The sequence below is a fragment of the Rhipicephalus microplus genome, chromosome 5, assembly GCF_043290135.1.
Source record: "Rhipicephalus microplus isolate Deutch F79 chromosome 5, USDA_Rmic, whole genome shotgun sequence".
Lineage (NCBI taxonomy): Eukaryota > Metazoa > Arthropoda > Arachnida > Ixodida > Ixodidae > Rhipicephalus > Rhipicephalus microplus.
Genome location: NC_134704.1, coordinates 2,281,474 through 2,296,264, shown reverse-complemented (window position 1 = coordinate 2,296,264; position 14,791 = coordinate 2,281,474).

Here is a 14,791-nt window from a genome sequence, read left to right as displayed (position 1 = left end):
GGAGATCTGAAGGTTGCACGTTCAAATCCTCGTGGTAGGGTTTTTTGTTTTTTGTTTTTTTTTCACGGGTGCTTTTTGGATTGTTTTCTGTGCAGTTATTTTTTTTTTTCATTTTCTTTAGTGGCAGCTCGTCACGGTGATTTCCGCCCTCCAACATTTCCGCCCTCCAACATCCACCATGTGCCGCCAATGTTTCCAGCACTATAATCCACCAAAATGGTGCATGGTGGAATCCACCATTCTTATGGTGGCTGCTATCCTCCCAGCAGCTTAATTGGGCATATACAGTAGAATCTCGATGATACGAATCTCACGGGGTCACGAAAAATATTCGTATTAGCCGAAATTCGTATCATCAAAACAAATAAAACTAGCTAAATTAACAAAGAGTCGGACATGAATTCCTCCAGGCACAAGTACATAAAAAGCATTTATTTCTTGATGAAAAAGTCTCCGATGTTCTTCTGCCTCTTTCTTCACCAGGTCATCTAGCAGACTGTTCGAAAGCATAAAAACGCGTGCACGTGTGGTCGCTGACTTCATCCGCGGCCACAGCGCACCTCAGAACGTCGAGCGCGTGCAGCGTTTCAGCCGCCGGTGGTGGTCCTTCGCCGTTGCCCACGTCTATGTCGTCGCCATCATCGCTGGAATCTGCAGCCTTGCACGTGGCCTCCTCAACAATATCTTCGACCGTGTGCGCACCACAGGTGGCGAGATTGTCATTTGCCGTGCCAAAATGATCAGATGTGCACTCGACGTTGAGCTGTTCACAGTCCTCAATTGTAGGATCTTCCGGCTCTGGGGGCACCTCTTCTGGACTCCCGAAGAAGCCGCATCTGCCGAAGCAGTTCGCTACGGTAGTTAGAGTTACCCAATCCCATGCCATAGCTATAAAATGGATGGCATCGAAAAGGCTTACACCCAAATGCAGAGATGTTACTTGACTCGTACTTGACTCAAGACAGTCTTGCCGGTCACCATAAATCGTTTTCGAACTTGCAGACGACTTGAAGGCGACTTGGCTCAGTCGAAGTCAGGTCAAGTTTCAAGTCAGCTGCGGGGCTAGCTTGAACTTAGAAGTGTGGCAGCTTGGGCTAGTTGGTATTGCATGATGATAGTTATAGCGCGAGAACAAAACGACGACACAGAGACAAGAGGGACACGAAAGACACGAGCGCTCGTGTCTTTCGTGTCCTTCTTGTCTCTGTGTCGTCGTTTTATTCTCGCGCTATAACTATCCTCAGCTAGCTTGAAAGCGACTTCACCCGTTATTCCAACAAGGCCACCTCTCGAATGGACGTCGCGAGGAAGGTGGCCGCTTTTGAGTTTGCTTGCCTCGCCATAAGCGTAGCATTTTCTGAGGCGCACTGCCTGCCGAAGATTCTTGGACCCGCTTTACATGATCGAGGAAATCTGATGGAGTTGTACAACGAGGAACAATTCCACGCTCAATACAGATTCACGAAAAACTCCGTGCGGCAGCTGCTGGGTATGGTGCCGCTCCGGAAAAGTGGGGACAACCGAGGACAGCCTGTGCCTCCAGTGTTACAGCTACTGATGGCTCTCGGATTTTACGGTGCTGGCACATTCCAAACAGTCACCGGGAATCTCATCCGCATTCCGTAGTTGACAGTTTGCCGTGCAGTAGGAAAAGTTACGCTACTCATCGCAAAGCACCTGTACGCAATGCTGGTGCGCTTTCCGCAGCCGGCAGCACTTTCTATTGTTATGCGGGACTTTATGAAGTGGCTGAATACCCTTGTGTTACAGGCTGTGTCGACTACACACACGTGCGTATTAATAGCTTCGGTCGGGTAGTGTTCTGTAACTGCAACGGTCATTTCTGTTTTTCTTTAAAAAAAAACACTACAATTTCCGCCTCTTTCGGTACAAAACTGACTTGACGCTGTGTCTGTGTGCTTCGTCTATCCTTTCGTCCCGTCTAGGGCGCTGTTTCTCGCTCAGAAACGCATCGCTTGCACAATGCCACGTGAAATTCCACACACATACAAAAGAGGTGCCCCTATCACGGGTTTTTTTATCCGCTTCACCATCATGCAGCGATACACTACTGCACCCTGCGAGACAGAATTCTGCTGAGGGCAATGTCCTGACCCCCCCTTTTTCTCTTGATTACCAAGCTCAACAAAAAGATACGAATCACATTTGTTCCCATAACTTTTTTTTGTTTTCATAACTGCGACCTAGCCCACTACAGGCATGCACACAGGCAAACAGAAAGGCAAATACCGTGAAAATTGCGTCACCTCGTAAGCCAGGTCAGCACAAGTACATGCCGAGGCGTTCGATTGAAAAAAAAAAAAAAAACGACGAAAGAACTCAACGCGATGCTTGTTTCGCCTCCAAACAAGCAACCGTGAAGAAACGCACTGCATTTGGGTGGCCACTAAAACCAGCGAGCAACGGACGCTTTACAGAAGCAACACTGCGCATTGCTGTGGCGGCAGGTACCACGTGCCACTCTTTAGCCGTAAAATGGCAAGAATATGCTTGTGGCCCTTCGTTCTTATAGTTTTTTCAAAACGTATGGTCTTTTTTTGCTGTAATGCATGCCTTACACGAACAGCTTCATTATTACCCTCGTTAGCAGGCGAGCAGCGTGTTTCTGCTTTGAAGCTCGTTCTTGACTTGACCAAGCAAGACAGCCTGAGCATCTATGAAACCCGAAGGCTGACTTGGGCGTTTTGAAATCCGCTGCTTGCTTCACGCCGACTTGAACAAGTTAAGTTGAAGTCGCAAGCCAAGTAACATCTCTGCATTCGGGGGTTATTGTCACCTTCGTCCTTTCGGTCAATTTTAGCGAATAGGCGATGCACAAGAAGGCTCTTAAAATGGTGCTTCACATTCTTAATAATCCCAGCGTCAAGGGGTTGCAGGTGCGTCGTCGCGTTTGCGGGTAAAAAGACGAGTTTGACGTTCTGAAGCATTACTTGCCTCGGGTGGGCGGCGCACTGGCCAAGAAAAAAAAGAATCCTCCGATTCTTACAAGCCATCCTCCTGTCAAGGAGTGACAGAAACTCTTCAAACAACGCCGCCGTCATCCACGCCTTTTTGTTTGCGCGATAGACGCACGGCAAATGACTCTCGCGCTTGAAGCACCGGGACTTTTGGAACTTTCCAACTACGGTCAGCTTAAGCTTTTCCGATACGTCGTCGTTACAGCACAAGAGCACAGTAATATGCTCTTTGCTTTTTGTGCCTCCTCTGCATGCTTCGCCTTTTAAACAGAGGCTCTTTTCGGGTTGCAGGTTAAAAAACAGACCTGCCTCATCAGCATTAAAAACATCACGATGCTCATACTCTGCAATGAGTGACGGCAGCTTCTCTAACCAGTTGCTGACAACTGCCTCGTCAGTTCGCCGCAGACGCTTTTGTAAACGAGAGCGTGCCTAGTCTTAAAGCGCTGCAGCCACCCACATGAGGCCTGAAATCCGTCGATGTGCAGAGCAAGTGCAAACTCGTCGGCTTGCTCCCGCAAAACTTTGCCATCGATATTTACGCCAGCTGCGGTTACTTCTTTAAACCAAGTCAGGAAGAGTCTCTTCAAGTTTGACGTGCTGAGCGGTCTTCGCTTGCTTTGCGTTGACGTTGAACGAAAGCATGTTTTTCATTATGGTCTCTCGCTGTCCAACAACTGTGCTCAGTGTTGACGTTGCAAGGCCTAGCTTCTTAGCCAACTCTGTCTGCTTTCTCTTAGGATCCTCATCGACCTTTCGAAGGATGTCTAATTTCTTCTTAAAGGAGAGCGCTTTTCGCTTGCGAGACGTGGCTCGTTGCGACAAGGCAAAATGGCGCAAACAAAAAGAACGCGGCCCGAAGCACAGCACTGCAGCCACTCCGTCCAACGCCGCCACGCAGAGAAAGAGGAAAAGCACAAGAGCAACAAAAGCGTCACCGCTCCAAACTCGTTGTGCCTTGCCCCACGCAGTCCGCCGTGTCGTCGTGTCCGCCGCACCCAAAAAGAGAGGGAGAAAGGAAACCGTGGCCAGCGCCATCTCTAAACCTAAACCGAAATCAAAGGGTGCAAGCGGTCTCTGAGGCCTCAGATATTGCGCACGTTGCGCGCCGATGTTGGAGACCGCCACGCGCTTCTGGCAGGCACCGTTGGCAAAATGCCAAACCGGCGGTGCAGCGCGCATTTCGGCGCGCGACTGAGCGCTGTTCTATTTCGCGGCCGTCAGTGGGGCGGCGTTCATTCGTATCAAACGACGCGGGCAGAAAATCGATTCGTAACAAACGTAATCTAGCGCATTGCAAAGTAATGGGGCTCGGCAGGGACCACAGAAAAATTCGTATCATCCGGAAATTCATATTAGCCATGATCGTATCATCCAGATTCCACTGTATGTGAATTTAAACGTGGTAGTGTCAGTCAGCACCATCTGTAGTCATGGCGGCGAGTGTGGCACACTCTTTTATGAGCCTGTGTGGCGTCACGTAGCACGTGAACTTATTACGAGCTGGCAGCTGACCAATAGTCCCTCATACAACCTAAGGCACCAAGTCTGCCAGTACGAGACCCTTGATAATAAATTAGGGAAAGAAGTGGGTACTTAAGTGCCCGTTTTTCCGTGTTTGAGACAATAATAATGAAATCTAACAGACAATAATGCCAAAGAAAGTATAGGGGAGGTTCATTCATTCATTCATTCACTGTTTATTTCCACAAAAACAATTGATTTCCTAGGTTGAAGGGACTAAAGGCAGATTACCTCTGCCTGACTAAGGTCCCTCCACCCATACATTTGCTCAGGTGAAGTGGAACAAAGGATACAAGTTTCATTCTGATTTTGAATGTGGGGACACAAAATTCAAATTCAACAAGTATAACAGATGTCGACACATACGTTTTAAAATAACACATTACAGTCATCACCAATTTGCAGTACCAATATATATATATATATATATATATATATATATATATATATATATATATATATATATATATATATATAAATGCAACGAAGAGAAATTTCTGACAGAATTACTAAGTACCATAGAGAAATACATTCGAAAAGAAAGAAATTGAGCAATTTTCATCTGATATGCAAAAGAACGAACGACACAAAAGAAATATTTATAAAGGTTATTAGACCAAATTGTAAATAAATGTGAAAAAAGAAAAGTGGGTGAAAAGATAACTTGCCGTGGGCAGGAACCCACCGCAAGTTATGTTTTCACCCACTTTTCTTTGTTCACATTTACTTAAAGTTTGGTTCCATTTGGTGACATAGTGCAGTTCAGACTGGTACGGTAGATGGACATGTTTTTTGAGTGCTCCAGATCGACTGCACAGATAAGTTGTTTTGCATGTTTCTAGCTTGCCTTTGTAAATAATAAGACAGCAGTTAAAACCTTTGTAGCACAACATTGTACGGCTTTTTCGAGGGTCAAGCACCAGGTAATTACTAGTTTGTGTGTGTGTGTGTGTATGTTTGTTTCTTTGTGTTTTTTTCTTGCCGCAGCTGTGCATGCTAATGTCGCCTCTACCGAGGCCACACACAAAAAAGTATAGTAGTAGGAGAAACGTATGACTAGCTAAACTGAGATTACGAAGCACTACAAGCTCGGTAGGCGTAAATACCCACCACCACATAGCAAATTAACTAAGAAGCAGTCAGTTGCACGAAGACAACTCCAAACAGACACTTTTCCAAATTGAGTGATCTTTCGCCTCTGTTACCCTGACCTGTATTCAACAGATAAATGCAAAGCATGCGATTTCTGGGCAACCCTGAGGCATATGTTATGGGAGTGCTCAAGTCTCAATCACGCAGTCAGCAGTACAAACGAGGAAGCAGTCTTGAACCGCAGGGCGCGATAGGAGGTGGCTCTGCTTAGCTCCGCATTAGAACAGCTATGGGTCATCCAGCCAGCCGAGGAAGCCGCCCGAGCCCAAGGGCTCGCGGCCGATGCCTAGGCCGGGGTGCAAGCCCCCCCCCGAATTATCATCCCCGGACTCTTAATAAGTGTTGTTTCTCTCTCTACCCGTGGAGGAGGTGCACGTACATTGAACACGCAAAATTTTGTAGTAGAGCTTAGACTTTTTCTTCTTCGTAGGACAGGGTTTGTGTTTTGTAATTATCGAGTGAGACAATTCATAAGTACAATTGCTGTCAGAAAGACATGGCTAAAAAAAGCTGTAAAGTGTTCAGGATGTAGGGTGGCTTTGAAAATCGACCCAAGTGCAGAAGCGAATGGAGAGAAGGCTGACGCCAAGTGCGGGCAATGTGAGATCGAGAAAAAAAAAATGGAGAAAATAACGGTTGCCTAGAGTGAACTGCTGATGAGAATCACCGAGCTGGAGACTGCAATGGCGACAGAGCAAGAGAAAATGAGGGCTATGGGAGAAAGGCTGAAGTCCGCCGAGGAGACACTAGCGCAGGTGAATAAAGGAGCGGCCGACGGAGAGAACAGCAGGGCACCGGCAACCAGAACGGCGGAGACGAAAAAGCAGGCAAGTTTGGAAAAAACAGGTTCAACCGGTTCAATGGTCACAAGACCCAGCTTCAGCGAAGTAGTGGTGGGGCTGGGAGGGGACAAAGCAGCTGGCGTCACAGGTGCAAGTAAACCCCAGGTGCAGGACGCTCCAGCTGAAAAGTCACAGCATGTGATAATCGCCGGGGTTTCGCATTTAAATCGATGCGCAGAAGCAATCAAAGAGAGGGTACGAGGTGACAAGAAGGTTGCAGTAGGGACGTTCCCAGGATGCAAGCTGGAGGCAGTCATCAGGCAAGCGAGCACAAAACTCAGAACTGCAGCTGATGGAGGAAACCTCGTGATAACTTCAGGCGGTTTAAACGATGTCTTAAATCAAGATACGGCAGGACTAGTTACCACACTGGAAAAAGGGGTCAATGACATGTGCGCCACTTCTCCTCAGGTACAAGTAGCGATATGCACAATACCTGAGGTACCGGTGCGTGACAGCAACCTGCAAAGAGCGGTTGTCAACGCAAACCAAGAAATATGGCGGATGAGTCGAGACAAAGGCTTTGAGGTGGATGAAATAAACAGAGAGGTGCATAGGTGGGGTGGTTTTCAACGAGACAGAATTCACTTCGATGGGCGGCTAGGTCATGAAGTAGGTTGAGGACTTGCAGGGCGCGCAGTAGCTTTTTGGGGGGGGGGGGGGGGGGGGCACGCGGGCCCTTCGGGGTGCAGGATAGCTAGTAAAAAAAAACCAGGGAGACTCTTTGACAGGTGGTATGGGCAGATATGATTCCAAAGTGGCACCGGTATCTAAGATAGGTAGAGTCCGGGGCAGAAATAGACGTACCCATGAGGGCCAAGCCGATTCAGACATAGGGTATATTAACATGCGTGGCGGTAGGAACAGGCTGAAGTGGGAAGAGATAGAAGAACAGCTAAGGGAGGAGAGGCCGATGGTATACGGTTTTGTGGAAACGCATCTTAGGGACATGGCACAACCTCCCAACAATCCGGACTTCGCATGGGAATATTGTAATAGCACAGAAGGCGGCAGAAACGAGGGTGGTATTGGGGCATTCATTCATAAATGTACAGGCTGGCAAAGGGTCAAGCAGCACTGCAAGGAACATTTATGGCTAAAAGGGAAAGTGGCAGGGCAAATAACACTCCTTGGTTTCGTGTACTTGTGGACGGGAGCAAAGGCCAGAGAAGAAAACCAGGCAATGGTAGACTGTATCAAGGGATATTCAGGAGTGGGGAAGAGAGTGCGAGATAATTATACCAGGCGATATGAATGCGCACATAGAAGATATAGATGGGTATACTGACTCAACAGGCAGAATAATCATGGATATGTATGTGAGGCATGATTTGATCATTCGCAACAGTACTGAGAAGTGTGAAGGGAAATAACATGGAAGGTAGGAAGGCTGTAATCGACGATAGATTACGCACTGATGTCACATAGATGAATGCGGCTCCAGAAGTCTGGGTAGTGATCACAAACGTGTCAAGCTAAGTTTTGCAAGAGCAGTGAAAGTGGGAAGGAGACTAGATGAGCAACTACAGGAACATTTTTATTCAATAGGCAAATAGAAATAGCTACTAAAGAAATTGAGAAAGTAATCACGGAGAATAATAAGACAGTGTGGACATACACGAATCTAATTAGACTCTGAGCTAGAGCTTGCTAAGACGCGTGACAAGTCACCCCGGAAAAGAAGACACAAACCCAAAAGTTGGTGGGATGAGGAAGTTAAGAGAGCCATAGCAAAACGTCAGGAAGCCTCTAGGGAACACAGACATGCTAAGCAGCGGGGTGAACCGACGAGATCAATTTTCGGGTCACGTGCAGTTGTCCACCGCCGCCACTGCCGGTGTCCATAACCACATCGCGCGAATTTAGAAAAAAAGAACTTTGCAATAATGACACAGTAGGGCTCGAACCCTGGTGCACTGGGTGCAAGCCCAGTATTCTACCACTAAGCTACACCGGTGCTTGTGACTTGCTGTCAAACTTGCCTTAAGCAGGCTTGCTGTCGGGAAAGCAGTCGTATTTATATGACTTATAAAGCATTTTGCAACAGTGACAGAACAATCATGCAGTCGTCGCACAATGCGAATAGCGTAACGAGTGGGCCATCCAATGCTCCAAACCATCACAAAAGCTTGTTCTTGTTCCCCTATTAACTGTGGCGCATACCCACTTCAGCCACAATTCCTCGTCATCAGCCACTGCATGGACAATTGGCACAAAATTTCTTGCAAATGTTTAGCGAATATTACCATGCTTATCGAAACAATGACGAATAGTAGCATAGTGAATGCCGGCCTACTACCCCAAAAAATTTATTATTAATGCCCTAGTGGGTATCAAGCAAGCGTTCTTACAGTAGGGAGCCTTTATGTGCGTGGTCTCTGTGTTTTAGAGTGGTGACAACTTCGATCATGGTTGCTTACAACTGGCTAAAACGGCCGCCATACTTGACAGGCCGCAATGTGGGTTCTCGGCGGTCGCTCATTTGCATTAAAGGCAGAGTGGGTTTCAGCAAGAAGGGGAGAATTTTTTTTTTACAAAGCAAGTTCTTGAAGCTGAAGGATTGTTTTTTTGAAGTTAGAACAGGATAAATGTGTTAGTGAATCGAGTTTGCATAAAATGTCGTTCAAACAGTTCATTTCTCCCATCTAGTAGACCCACCGCATTGGCGGAGTGAGGATCTTGAGGGAGCCTATACTCGTGAGGGGGGAGAACCTCGACGTCACTGTGAGCAGACTTCAATGTCTGCAGGCCATTCTTAAAGCAAAATCACCTAATCACTGCAGACACGTACCTCAAAGGCCTTCCAGTGTAGGTCTCGAGACCATGCTGTATTATATCATGGTACCCATAACGACAAAGATGGTAGATCAAACAACTGAGTAGCTCGCAATTTATTAATTTACAGTATTCTGTAAATAAATTAATAAAATAAATAAATAAATATTGTCTGTAAACCACACAACTCCACTAGCCTGTTTCTCATACCCTAAGTATTACTTTTGTCTGTAATATTACTTCCTGCAGCAAGTTTAGTTCCTGCGAACGAATCTGTACAATGAACTGCTTAAAAACCTTACAGGCTGTAAGCATTGTAGGACACTCAATCATATTAATGTCGACCCTCCCCCTCCCCCCACAAGACTATATATTAGGCTAGAAGAAAAGGAAAGGGGAACTACAAGGGACAAACGAAGTTTTTCGAGGTCTGACGTTATTGCAACAGCATCCAAACAGCATCTGATTTTAGTCTCCTCAAATCGTCCTCCCTCCTTTGCTGGAAGCTTGTGTCCTCGCAGTGGGCCTACAATAAAGCAATAAGGCGAAAAGTCATACACAGCACCAGCCATATATACAAAGTCTATACATAATTTCTTTACAAGCACTAAATAAAAACTGAGTTCATGATATCAAATCATCTTTGTTGCTGGTTATGAAACAAAAGGACGACAAAACTAAGGATGCAGCACCAATCTCCAATAGGGCATATTTGAGTTATGGGCCAACAACCGACTTGCTTAGTGCACATGTACTGCACCGTTCAGGACCGACAGACATACAGAAGGACAGACGGGTACGAACAGTAAATCTGTCACATCCTATATTATCAAAGCAAAATCTTTTTTTACACTGTGGAGTGAGTTCGGGTGTAGTTCAGTGTGTCATGAAGGGAAGTGCGAGTATACCCCATGGCAAGCCGTACAAAATTTAAGTTGTGTTGCAATTGTGCAAGAAGAGCCCACAGGGAACGCGTTCGTCGGCTCGTCTCTCTAACTCTCTAAATGCCCTTCCAGAGCGACCGAGGTAAAAGCGCAGCGACGCGTACATCTATACCAGCAAAGGAAGACGGCAACACGAGCGTCTGTTGGTGGTTTACGGGCTTGGCGTTTTCCGCGGCGAATGCAGCGGCGGCTTTGTAAACCAATAAAGTGCAGATGGTGAATGCATGCAGGACCACACGTTGGACTAGTCATATGATTTGATTGGTGAACTGCGCTTCGACTTCGCGGATAAACAAGCACACTCAAATTAACCAGCTTTCGCTCGGATAACCCGGCATAGCCAAACGAAGCTTGATCCATCTTTTTACTGTGCATGTTGTCTTGTTTACTTTGCTCAAACTGCTTTTCGTCACTTGACTAAGTCAATGATTTCACAAAATATGCGACGATATGCTCAGTCTACTCGCAATAGAACGGGTACTCACCTCACAAAAAGGGAGAGTAGTAGTCGGCTCCAGGTCATCTCGCTTCACTTGTGTAGTCAAGCGTTTCTGTCGGCTAGAGCAAGTCGGGAAGCGGGTTAGTCTCCAGATGGTTTTGCATCGCAGCACGCAGCACCCTGGCATTCACACTCCAAATTTCTTGTTGTTGCGCTTAGCGCGGAGATGGTGTCGTAGCGGAATCTAGGTCTACGGTGGAGTCAAATGCAGCGCAGCTTGCATACTCGCGCCAAAATGCAGCTGGTGCACTGTGGCGGACAAGAACCAACATGGTGCTTGTTGCCATGGAAACCAAGACTGGCAACATTGTCTTTTAGCGGGACGTGGCAAGTGGTGGGTCAAAAGCTGACACCACCCTAAAACACGGAGACGCACGCACACTTGTACATGAAGAATGTCGATACAAAATGGCGGAAGCGAACCAGAAAATTGACTGGTATTATACTAGGAAAACAGCAGGGGGCCAAACCAAAAAGAATTATCGGTTAAGAAGAAGGTGAAGGAAGCTGAGACCGATATGTGGAGAATTCACATGATTAAGAAGTCCGCACCAGAGATCTATCGAACATTTAAGCAGGAAATAGCCAAGGAAAGGATCTATGATAATACTCGGGGTAGTTCTCTACTGTTTGAGGCTAGGACGGGAGTATTGCGAACAGACATATCGGGCCAACTACGAAGGGGTAGACACAGTATGCAGTGCGTGTGGAGAGAAAGAAGAAACTGCCGAACACTTGATAATGTTCTGTAAAGGGCTTCACCCTGTAGTTCAGGTTGATGGTGCAGAGTTTTTCAAATCACTGGGGTTTAGGGACAGTGAAGGCAGAATAGACTTTAAGTGGGTAGAATTAACTAGAAGGTTATCTGATTGGTGGCTAAAGTCAAGGCACGAGTGAAAATTGAACCCTTCGCTGCAAAGTACGAATCCTCAACCACACTATTTAAGGGAAAAAAAAAAGTAAATCTAGTTTTTGATTCATTAAGTATTACGGCTTGGTGGCGCTAGCCACCACCCGATCTAAAGGGTACAGCCATATTCATCCATCCATCTATTCTAGCCCATAGAATTCCCAAAATTAACTAGAGGGCACTCTGGCACTGCAATCGTTTAGCGACCATGGGAATGATGGGTAGTACACACATTTGCCTAGTCTTCGTACTTGCGCCCCGCCGCGGTGGTCTAGTGGCTAAGGTACTCGGCTGCTGGCCCGCAGGGCACGGGTTCGAATCCCGGCTGCGGCGGCTGCATTTCCGATGGAGGCGGAAATGTTGTAGGCCCGTGTGCTCAGATTTGGGTGCACGTTAAAGAACCCCAGGTGGTCAAAATTTCCGGAGCCCTCCACTACGGCGTCTCTCATAATCATATCGTGGTTTTGGGACGTTAAACCCCACAAATTAAGTCTTCGTACTTGCGGGCGGCGAATCGTACTTGCGGCTCTGTTTATTACTGGTTACGGTTTTGTTTTGAAAGAAAGAACGAACCCTTTTGAACTTAGGAACTTGATTCAAAATAGTAAGCTTAAAAAAATAAACTTAAAAAAACAGCTCCAAGCCACTCGAACACACACGGAGCCAGAAGTACGAAATTTAGACAAATGTGTGTACTACCCATCATTCCCATGCTCGCTGAAGCGCCGTCTTACACTGCACTAGAGGGCTTTTGGGTAGTGTGCTCAGTAAAGGTTGTCGGCTGACGCGTTGGCGGCGGCCGACCTCAGGCGGCTATGCGAACCGCGGCAAATTTGCGCAGCAATTACTATTCAACTGATTTTCGTTAAGAATGGCTCTTCCCGGCTGGGGGAAGAAAACTCCGACCAGCTACCGCTAAGCAATTAACTATTAAACCCCGCAAACAAAAGTTAGCTGTTGGGGCGACTACAAGCTGAGATGGCGCAAAAAAAAGCAAGGTCCTCGTAACCAATGCGAACTTTTTATTTCACAGGTAAAGCAATACACTCATGAGCAACGACTGATCTTCCCGTGCAGTTTCTTCTTCCTGCGATCTGCTCGTGACTGATTCAGTCCTGTCACATAAATATGAAGTCTTGTCAGAACATAAAACTTGATTAGTTCAGTTGTGAGGTCATCTTCATGCTGCAAGCAGCCGATACTGTCTCCAAACTGCGATTTGACTAGTGACAACACATCAAGAATGCTATCACTGCACAGCTTCTCTTGACTGAAATGCACAGTGAAGATATCTTCTAACTGCTTCACTGCCTCAAACACTGCCTGTGAGGGGTACACCAATCCTCCCTTGTCACACATTACCGTAAACTGGCATGCTTCGTCTTTGTTGTTGACAGAGCTGTCCAAAAGACTACCTCTGCACTCCTCGCAATTGCTACGGTAAAGGAACTTGCGAGCGACATACCCTGCCATATAATGTACGAGTCGGCTGTCACTCCTTTGTTCAATGCACGCTTTGTGATCAACAGGAACCCTGTGGAGTAGGCGTTCAGCTGAAGCCAAGTCTCCTGACTCGATGAACTTATCAAGCGTGCTAACACTAGTCTCTGGAACACCAACATCACGTGCGCTCAGAAGAGAACTTAAATCCTCACTACCTTGCACTTGCTCGGCATTACCTGCACCAACTACCTTAGCAAGATTGTAAAAAGAAAGACAGTTGACGACAATGAGGAATTGTGTCGGTGTGGGGTGGTTGTTGGAACCGAATGATTGCCTGATAATTCCAAAACAGTTTTCCAAGGGGTCCTGACTCAACCGAGATGTCATAATGTACTTGTATCCATGCACTTCAAGGTAATCCAATAAGTGAAGGGTGCTCGCTATTGTCACCTTCAAACCGTCGGCAGTTGATTTACTTAAAAATCCACTGGCTTCTTTTGCCTTTTCAACGTTCACTGCACCGTGCATGCATTTCTTTTCTGCTTTAACATGAGTTTCCCACTGAGACAAGAAATCCAGAAAGTCCTTCAGCAGTTGCACACCCTTGGAGCCTGGACGAAGAGCTTTTTCAGGGAAGCGTGAAGTCATAGTTGTGATCAGGCTGTTGATGAGTCTGAAAGATAATAAGTACATAGCTGCAATGTTTATTTTTTTCTTTTATGTGAACAGCAAGAACAACAAGAATGATAAAATCAACACATAAGGTCTAATTGTCATCCTTACCTGAAAAATGACAACGTTGCGTCAATCTTGTCCCATGGAGGCTCGAATCTGCCTTTGTAAAACTGGAGGCCAGTGATCACACGGTCACCGAAAAGCTGAAAGGCGTAGTTCACTCTCATCTTTTCAAAATTGTTAGGATTTAGGTGCACAGATGTAAGGCCAGGCATAGCTTTCAGGGTGACGTTGTTGCAATCCATTTCGTACGCTTTCGTTACAGGCTCGATGGAAACCTGAAATAGAAGCACTGTATATCAAGACGCGGATTTACATTCTTCAATTGTACTTAATAAACATGGCTTTAGAGAGCAAAATGTTTCTTCAAGTTGCTTTTTGTCAAAAAGCCCCCCAAAAATCCCATGTGTCACACAATTACTATACAAAATCATGCCACATACCTTGCCATTTGGAGTACTGAGAGGGCCTCTGAGGAGTGTGTTCCTTACACATTTCAGCAGATGGGGAAAATCCGACATGAAGTGAAGGTAACGGGAAGAATCAACGGGGTGCTGAAGCTTGCTGGTGATCTTGCCCGACTTCACGCCAATTCCCAGGATGTCCCACATTTTCTTGTTCCACGCGGCTCCATCGCACGTTACAAAATCAACAAATAGTCCGCTGGCTTCTGCAAGTATTGTTGCTTCAATCAAAATTTTTGCAAGCATCTCTCCTTTGACAGTGGAGCTCGTTGCAAAGGCGCCAATAACCTGATTCCATTTTCCTGTCAACGGAACGAACATGACAATCATGCCGTGGTCACAGGGCACGTTTTGACCATCAGTCGTGAAGGGGCCCATGTCGACAAACCCTTTGATATGTCCAGTAGAAGTTACTGTCAAATGTTCGGAGAGCTTAATTTCATCAACCAAGAGCCCACCACGTCTTCTGAAACTACTGATGTGTGTTGTCTTTTCTTTTAGTTCAGCACCTTCTCATTAAATCCA